Here is a 10000-nt window from a genome sequence, read left to right on the forward strand (position 1 = left end):
TAATCAGCGCTTCTGCCCTTGGGGGTGAAAGAATGCATGCTGCTGGTCGACTCGGATCCGTAGGGGTGTCCTGGGTGAGGCGGTGCGGGGAGGAAGGTTAGTTGTGGTCAGGGGTGGGGCGGCACTGGGTTAACTATTAGTTTAAGTTTGAAGGTCAAAGGCAGGTTTAACTCGGTTAGGTTAGGTTAGGTTAGGTTGGGCGCTGCAGAGGAAGAGAGTAAAAGAGAGGAAACTGTACAGGGAAAGAGAGCACGAGATGGGATAGTGAAAAAGAAGAGCGAGCAAGGGAGGGGAGGTTGTGAAAGAGACAAGAGAGAGAAAGAGGGAGAGAGAAAGAGGGAGGGAGAGAGAGAGAGAGAGAGAGAGAGAGAGGTGACATGGTGCAAGTAATGTTAATAAAAGAGGAGATGGTAGTGAGAAGAGAGAAAGAAGAGGTGGTGCAAGGGAAGAGAGAGTAAGAGAGAGGAGATAGCACTAAGAAAGAGAGAGTAAGAGAGGAGATAGTACAAGGAAAGAAAGGAAAATGGAAGGGAGATGATATTGAGATAGTGTAAAGAGAGAGCTGGAAAGGTGCAAGGGAAGAGAGCGAGAGATATTAAGTTGCATAAGGAAAGAGAAAAAGAGATGGAGAAGAGAGAGGTGAGACAAAGTAAAAGGAGAGAGAGTAAAAGAGATGGAAGAGAGATGAAAGAGAAAGAGAGATGCAAGGGAAGAGAGAGAGAGAGAGTAAGAGAGATGAGATGGCGGACTCTTGATTGGCTTTTGTAAGTCGTCCACCACAGGATTAATACCGTCTCGTCGTTTCAAGTACCAAAGCAGCGGGGTCCAAGTACGAGTAGCTGCACCCACTGCCTTAGACATCAGCTGAGAGAGAGAGAGAGAGAAAGAGGGAGAGAGAGAGAGAGGGAGAGAGAGAGAAAGAGAGAGAGAGTGTTATTAATGCAGTTGTTCAAAATTTATTAATAGAGTATCATGATAGCACATAAATATCGTATGTATGTTTTTTTAGGAGTACTTATTAACCAACGACAGATATTTTTGGACGAAGGCGCATTGTACAGGCGGCCGCGCCACAGACAAATCTTCCTACAGAAGACTCAACAATTACTTCAGAGGATATAGACATGGCAGAAGAACCACAGAAAAAGAAAAGGAAGCCAAACTGGTCACAAGAGGAAACACTCCTCTTGGTCAACGTGATTATGGAGAAAAGAATAATTACACTGGGCTGCATCAAAAATGCAACATAAATGACAGTATCATTTTCTAGACCAATTTTTCGTGCTGTTTACGGTGGTAGTAGTCATTTTGCTCCAAAAGTTCTAGTTTATGTGTTACAGCATATGTCCTAGTGTAGTGTTTTGTTAATCCGCGCCAGATTTGTGGCGCCTTACGTTAATTAGTCGAGTGTTGTAGGTGTTAGTTTTAATCTATTAATTGTGAGTATTAATTTGATTGATATATATGTTTGATACTATACATATGTTTCATACTATATGTTTAATACTAGTTTAATACTAGTATGTTTATATACCTATTTTGTTGCAGATTCATTGACGGATTGCTGCAGATTCATTAATTGAAGGATGCCACGGACTTGCAAGAACCACCCCGACTCCTTTTGCTACATATGCGGCAAGTACACACCATCAAAACAGAAGCGCACCATCACTTCTTCAGTAAAACATCTCTATCGTGCCTACTTTGGCATCAGAATTGGAGATCAGGATAAAACATGGGCTCCTCACATTGCCTGTGTGAACTGTTTTTCTGGTTTATGCCATTGGAGTAAAGGAAACCGTAAGTCAATGCCATTTGGTATACCAATGGTGTGGCGGGAACCTACAAATCACCTTGAAGACTGCTATTTTTGTATGGTGAAACCGCTGGGAAGAAATGCTAAAATCTCGAAACACATTAAATACCCAAACATTCCATCAGCTATGCAACCTGTACCACACAGTGATGATGTTCCTGTGCCAATACCTCCTGAGAATGTACACCGTGCTAGTTCAAGTGACTCTTCATGTAGTGACGGTGAAAATTCGGATGTGTATCAAGAGATCAAGTTGACTGGGACCTCTGGGAAAAGCCCTCAGTTGTTCGAACAGAGTGAGCTACATGACCCTGTAAGAGATCTTGGGCTGTCAAAAGAATCTGCACAATTGTTAGGTTCAAGGTTAGTAGAGATTTTTTTTTTTTTTTTGGCAAGTAATACACACTTTGCATGGTATAGGCATCGAGAGCAGGAATTCGTGCAGTACTTTACTAAGTCAGATGACATGGTGTATTGCCACGATGTTTCAGCTCTTGTAGAACACATGGGCAAAGAATACCATCCTGAAGAATGGAGGCTCTTTATCGAGTCCTCCACCAGGAATCTGAAAGCTGTGCTACTTTTTAATGGTAAACAAGTAGCATCATTGCCCATTGCTCATTCTGTTACCTTAAAAGAAACCTATGCTACCATGTCACTTCTTCTTAACAACATACAATATCAGGATCACAACTAGCTTCTCTGTGGTGACCTAAAGGTCCTGGCTATTTTGTTAGGGATGCAGGGAGGCCACACAAAACATCCATGCTTTTTATACTTGTGGGACAGCCGTGCAGATTCCGTACACTACCGACAACGGGAATGGCCACAACGGACGGAATTTGTACTTGGCCGCTATAACGTCAAAACACTACCACTTGTACCAGCAGAGAAAGTGCTTCTACCTCCCCTTCACATAAAGCTGGGATTGATTAAAAATTTTGTGAAATCACTTCCGAAAGATGGAGAAGGGTTTAAATACCTGTCCCATAAATTCCCTCTTGTTAGTGATGCTAAACTGCAAGCTGGCATATTTGTAGGACCAGAGATTTGTGAGCTTATTTCAGATTCCGGATTTAGTGAAGCATTAACACCTCGTGAAAGAAGTGCTTGGGAAAGTTTTAAGTTAGTTGTGGCAGGGTTCTTGGGGAACAGAAAATCTGATGACTACAAGGAACGGGTTGAGAACATGCTTCAAGCATTTGAGGCGGCTGGCGCACGCATGAGCATCAAAATACATTTCCTACATAGCCACCTTGACTACTTTCCTGCTAACGTGGGTGAGTACAGTGAGTAACAGGGGGAGAGGTTCCATCAAGATATATCCGAAATGGAGCGCCGCTATCAAGGCAATTGGAGTGTGGCCAAGATGGCTGATGATTACTGCTGGTCTCTTCGAAGAAGCTGGACAACATCTGCTGATAAACCGGCACACAAGAGAATGTCGCGAAAGCGTGCTTTTCAAGGAGAATAGCTGCCTCCAGCTTTCAAATAACACTGGTTTTTTTTTTTTTTGTAATCAGATATCTACATGCCTGCATGTATGTTATACCCATTTATCATGTTTTTGTTTGTTTTCAATAATATGAAATGTACCGTCAACCTCGAATGTCCTTTACTTACCCCTATATATTCACAGGTCTTTTATAGACCTGGCTTAGACACATTTCTGCACAATGAATGTTATAAATATAGTGTCAGTTATTACAAAAAAAATGAGGACCTCCCTGAAAAATGGGTATGCTTTATGGGTTTAGCATGCGAAACTGTAATGAAAAACGTTAATGACGTCTCTGTTGCAAGATTTTTTTTTCTGATGCAACCCAGTGTTATAAATGGGCGATTCAAACCAAGTTTAAGCCACAAGGACAACAGGGAGGCATGGCAAAGCATAATTGATGCCATTAATGGAACAAATCCACTGACTAAACGGACTATAGAAGAAGTCGAAACCAAATGGTTTTCTGTCCTCTCAAAACATCAAGTATCCTGTACTTGGCATCGAATACGACTTGCACGTTGATGCTATGGTATCGTTTTCTATTTATGTATAAATGTTCATCGACACTGGGAGCCACAATTCTAATGTGTGTGCCATCTATGGTACCCACAACACCGGGAAACCTATAGTCTTCCATGAACTCTGCTTGTTTCACTTGCACTTCTTGGCGAGTCAATGAGAATTTTACAAATTGAGTTACAATATCTGGTTCTGACAGTGCATCAATTGTCTGAGTAACGACACGGCTGATTGTTGCTTGCGAGGTCCCAAAGTCGTCACTGCTGCACTGCTGCATTTTACCTGTGGCTAAATATCTTAGGGTAATTGCCACCTTCGTCTCAGGACTCAGTGGTCGATTCCGTTCTCTTTGGGATTGATGTTTGTCCCTCACTAAATCAGCCACTGTTATTATACCAGTACGGTTCATTCTGAAGCGTTTGGTGAGTTCGTCGTCATTGTACTCGTTAAATATGTCCCGTCGTTGTCGATATACTCGCTGTCGTCTTTGTAGTTGTTGTTGTTGCTCCGCCATCTTCTCTCCTAACAGGAATTTGCTAAGAGCTTAATAGTCCTCCACAGCACTTTTACCTTAACAGTACTTTTAAGGCCCTAACAAGTTTTCTGTATCCACTGTTAGTGCTTAACAGCTAAATGTTAGCCTTAACAGGAATTTGTTACCCTTAACAGCTATTTGTTAGTGCTAGCAAGTTTTGTGTATACGGCCCCTGGTCTTTGACTTTGCTCTGGGACTACCGCCTCCTCCTCCTCCTCCTCCTCCTCCTCCTCCTCCTCCACCTCCTCCTCCTCCTTATCCTCCTCCTCCTCCTTACCCTATCCTCCTCCTCCTCCTTACCCTATCCTCCTCCTTATCCTCCTCCTCCTCCTTATCCTCCTCCTCCTCCTTATCCTCCTTCTCCTTATCCCCCTCTTCCTCCTTATCCTCCTCCCACTCCTCTTCCTCCTCTCCCTTCTTCTCTTCCTCCTCTTTTTCCTCCTCCTCTTCCTCCTCCCACTCCTCTTCCTCCACTCTCTTCCTCTCCTCTTCCTCCTCTTTCTCCTACTCCTCTTCCTCCTCTTTCTCCCACCCCTTCCTCCTCTTCCTCCTCTTTCTCCTTTTCCTCCTTCCACTCCTCTTCCTCCTCCCACTCCTCTTCCTCCTCCTCACCCTCATCTTCATTCTCCTTTTCCACCTTCTTGCACTTCCTCCTCTTCTTCTTCCTCTTCCTCCTCTTTGTCCTTTATCCTCTTCCTTCTCTTCTTCCTCTTCTTCCTCTCCCTCCTCTTCTTTCTCTTCTCTTTCTTCTCTTTTTCTTCTCCCTCCTCGTCCTCCTTTTCCTTCTCTTCGTCTTCTCTTCCTCTTCTTCCTCTTCACCTTCTCTTCACCTTTTCCCCTCTTCCCTTCCCCCATCCCCCTTCCCCCTCTCCCCTTCCCCCTCTCCCCTTACCCCTCTCCCCTCTTCCCCCTCCCCCTCTCCCCTTCCCCCTCTCCCCTTCCCCCTCTCCCCTTCCCCCTCTCCCCTTCCCCCTCTCCCCTTCCCCTTCTCCCCGTCCCCTCTCTTCTCCATACCCCTCTCCTCTCTTACCCCTCTCTCCCCTTTACCCCTCTCTCCCCTCCCCCCTTACCCCCTCTCCCCCCCTCTCGACTCCCCCTCCCCCTCCCCCTCTCTGGACTCCGCTGACGACGTGGAAGTCTTGAAAGGTTCCCACGGTCCGTGCCCATCGCTGCTGCTGCTGCTGCTGCTGCGGGACACTCCATCCCACTCCACTCCCTCCCACTCCACTCCATCCCACCCACTCCCTCCATCCCACTCCACTCCCTCCCACTCCACTCCATCCCACCCATTCCCTCCATCCCACTCCCTCCCATTCCACTTCCTCCACTCCACTCCATCCCACTCCATTCTCCCTCCATCCTACTCCACTCCTTTACCCTTCCCTCCATTCCCCTCCATCCCTCTCCCCTCTCCTCTCCTCCCCTTCTATCCCTTTCTCCATTCCCCTCTCCTTTACCCTCTCCTCATCAATCACTCTCCTTTACCCTCTCCTCATCAATCACTCTCCTTTCCCCTCTCCTTTCCTCTCTCCTTTCCTCTCTCCTCGCACCTCTTCTTTCTCCTCTTCTTTCCTCTATCCCCTTCATTCCCCCTCCTCTCCTCATCTCTCCCGCCATCTCCCCCTCTACCCCCCCCCTCATATCTCCCCTTCTCATCCCTCTCCGGTCTTCCCCTCTCTTCTCATCTCCCTTCGTTTCCACTTCTCTCCCCTCTCCTCATCTCTCTTCCCTCTCCTCCCCCCCCCTTTCTGCTTATCCTTACTTGTCTTTCCCCCATGTTCCCCTCCTCTATCTGCCTTCTCCACCCCTCTTCGTCCTTTACACCTTTTCCGTTCTTTCCCCTCGTTCTTTTCCCTTTCTTTCTTCGTAATTTCCCCTCGTTCATTCCCCCTTTCTCGTCCATTCCCTTTCTCCTTTACTCTCCTCGTCCTTTCCCCACTCCATCATTTCCCCTCGTTCTTTCCCCCTTTCTCGTCCATTCCCTTTCTCCTTTACCCTCCCCCTTCTTTTCCCCTCTCCATCCTTTCCCCTCGTTCTTTTCCCTCCCTTGTCCTTTACCCTCGTTCTTTTCCCTCTTCGCCCTTTCCCCTCGCTCGTCCTTTCCCCTCTTCATCCTTTCCCCTCTTCTCCCTTCACCTCCTCCCCTTTTACCCACTCGCCCCTTGCCCGCCCATCCCCTTTCCCCTCCCGTCCCCTTTCCCCTCCCCTGTATCATCCTGTCGTCGTCGTCTCCCCTCTCGCTTCCCACGCTTTGACACGGTGTAGCGCCCCCGCCCCCACCTAGTCTGCTCCCCTCTCCACTTACTTCTGGGCCCCCCCTCCCTCCCTCCCCTTCCACTCCATAATTTTTTCTGTAATTCCCCTTTGCTCCCCATTTCCTTTCCTCCTTTCCCCTCCCTCCCCTCCCCTCCTCCCCTCACCTCCCCTCCCCTCCCCATACCAATCCTCCCCTACCCCTCCCCTTACCATTTCCTCCCCTACCCTCTCCTCCCCTCCCTTCTCCTCTCCTCCCCTCATATCCTCCCCCTCCACCTCCTCTCTCCCCTCCACCTCATCTTCACCCTCCACCTCCTTTTCTCCCTCCACCTCCCTCTCCTCCCTCCACCTCCCTCTCCTCCCTCCCCTCCCCTTCTCCCTCCTCCTCCCTCTCCTCCCCCTCCTCTTCCCCCTCTTCTTCCTCCTCTTCTTCCATGTCAGGGGTGGCCAACCTTTTGTGAGAGATGATCTTCCTTTTTCTACCGTGAAACCCTGATGTGATCGACCAGCCTAACGAGGAGGAGGAGGAGTCATTTGGCTTCATAAATAACTGTGATGCTGTTCAGACAAGTCCATCATTACGAATATTAACTTATTCCCAGAAAAGAGAGAGAGAGAGAGAGAGAGAGAGAGAGAGAGAGAGAGAGAGAGAGAGAGAGAGAGAGAGAGAGAGAGAGAGAGAGAGAGAGAGAGAGAGAGAGAGAGAGAAATCTAACAATCCAAGTATCGTGAGTGCCTGGATATGCTGTTAACAGCGTCTTATTTTCAGGACAACTTCCGAAGGTCGAATTGCACATAAGAACATAAGAATGAAGGAGGAGACTGGAAGAGACCATAAGGCCTGCACTAGGCAGCTCCATATCCATCACCACCTGTCATCCCCATCCATAAAGTTGTCTGATCGTCTCTTAAAAGAACTGATAGTTTCAGCGCTCACTAACTACGTGGTTACTAAGTCTATTCCATTCGTCGACCACCCTGTTAGTAAACCAATTCTTGCCTATTTCCTTCTTAAATCTAAATTTGTCCAGCTTAAATCCATTACTGCGAGTCCTGCCCTGTTGTTTTGATATGATGACCTTGTTTGCATCATCCTAGTTAAAGCCTTTGATCCACTTGAACACCTCTATTAGATCACCCCGCACTCTGCGTCTTTCCAGAGAGTGTAAGTTAAGGTGCCTAAGCCTCTCCTCGTAAGGCAAATTTCTGAGTCCATGTATCGTTTTGGTCATTCTTCTCTGTACTGCACTAGTGTGATCGAATTAAAACAGGATTGTGATTGACTAAAAACGGGCTTGTGATCGACCAGTCGATCGTATTCGACTAGTTGGCTACCCTCCTGTTCTGTTTCCTCGTTTTCGTTTTCTCACCGCTTCCATTTTCTTTTTTGCTTCCATTTTCTCTTCGGTTTCATTTTTTTTTTTCATTTCTTTCATTTTGTCTCTGCTTTAATTTTCTTCTTCTATTTTTCTTTCCACTTTTATTTGTATTCATTAATTTTCTTTATTTTCTTCTTTGCATGTTTGCCTACATCCCACTCCACTTCATCTCCACTCCACTCCACGCATAACTAAGGCTGATAAAAGCAACACCTTGGTTATTATGGATAAAAGTGATTATGATAACAAAGTAATTGATCATTTACAAGATAAAAACACTTATTCTGAACTTAACAAAGATCCTAGTGACTCAGTTGATAAGAATTTTCATAAAGAATTAAGAACTTTACTTAAAGGCAGAGAAGATTTGATTAAACATTTCTCTACACCAAATCCTTCAACACCTTATTTGTGTGGGCTTATTAAAACTCACAAACCAAATCATCCCGTTAGGCCCATCATCAGTTCTGTAGGCTCTGTAAGCTATAAGCTTTCTAAGTGGCTTGTGACAAAGCTTTCTCCATTTGTAGGCACTATTTCTAACTCATTTATTCAAAATAGTGAAGACTTGATTCAAAGGATTAAATCTCTTAACATTGGTTATCCTTACAAATTAGTTAGTTTCGATGTCACTGGGCTTTTTACACTTGTCCCAATTAAAGATGTTTTAACCTTTCTCCCAAATATTCCAGGTAACAGTATTGATGGTATCCCTTGTAAAAAATTTATCAAATTAATAAGTCTGTGTGTAAATAATTCTTCTTTTGTCTTCGAGGGAAAATATTACACACAGACTTTCGGGATGGCTATGGGAAATCCTCTTTCACCGGTTTTAGCTAACATTTACATAGAATATTTTGAAAAATATTTATTACCAACTATTAAAGATGAAAAAGTCATTTGGTTCAGATATTTAGACGATGTTTTGTGTTTCTGGCCTAATAATCATTCCATTGATGATTTCCTTGTTAATCTAAATTCACTGGTACCCTCCATTAACTTCACTCTTGAGATAGAAAATAACAACAGATTACCCTTTTTAGATGTTGAAATTATTAGAGATAATGGTACTCTGAAAACTAAAGTCTATAGAAAACCTACCAATATTCTTTCCTATGTTAATTTTTATTCCAATCACCACATCAATGTAAAAAGATCAGTTTTTATTTCCATGTACTTGAGAGCTTACAGGATTTCCGATCCTTAATTTATTGATGATGAATTTAGAACTATCCGGAATATTGGGGAAAAGTTAAGATATTCTATTCATATTCTTAATCAATGTCACAACACCGCCAAGAAACGCTTTCACAAAATTTGCATTCAATAACAAGGAAACCATAAGCAACTAAATACACTTGTTCTTCCTTTTCATGAAAATTTTCTTAGAATTGTTAACCTACTAAAAAAAAGATTGGATATAAAAGTAGCGTTTAAATATGACCACACCATTAAGAAAACTTTAATTAAGAACAGCCCTCCTAACAACAACGGTGTGATCTATAAAATTCCTTGCCAAGATTGTAATCAATTTTATATCGGACAAACTGGGAAAAACTTGGAAACAAGGATTTCCCAACATAAATATAGTGTGAGATCTGCCCAGGAAAACAATGCGTTATTCCAACATAAAGCATTATACAACCATCATATTGATTGGTCTAAGGCCATAATTTTAGCTAAAGGAAAAAGCCTGCAAGAAGGAAATATAATAGAATCCTGCTTAATATCAGGCACGTTTGACAAAAATATAAACTTAAGCTATGGTCATTTTAAATGTGATAAATTGATAACCCAAATGGTCACCGAGATATTTCCGCCAGATTGACCCTTATGTGTTGGTCAGGCGATAGGGGTAAGGTCATCCCCCCACCTCACATTGTATTGTCTCCCCCCTTCCCCCCTATGGTTGCCAGTAGATACACTTACACACACACACGCGCGCACATACACACACACACACACACACACACACACACACACACACACACACA

Source organism: Oratosquilla oratoria, unplaced genomic scaffold (assembly GCF_046742065.1).
Source record: "Oratosquilla oratoria isolate Oo_2021 unplaced genomic scaffold, ASM4674206v1 SCAFFOLD47, whole genome shotgun sequence".
Taxonomy (NCBI): Eukaryota; Metazoa; Arthropoda; class Malacostraca; order Stomatopoda; family Squillidae; genus Oratosquilla; species Oratosquilla oratoria.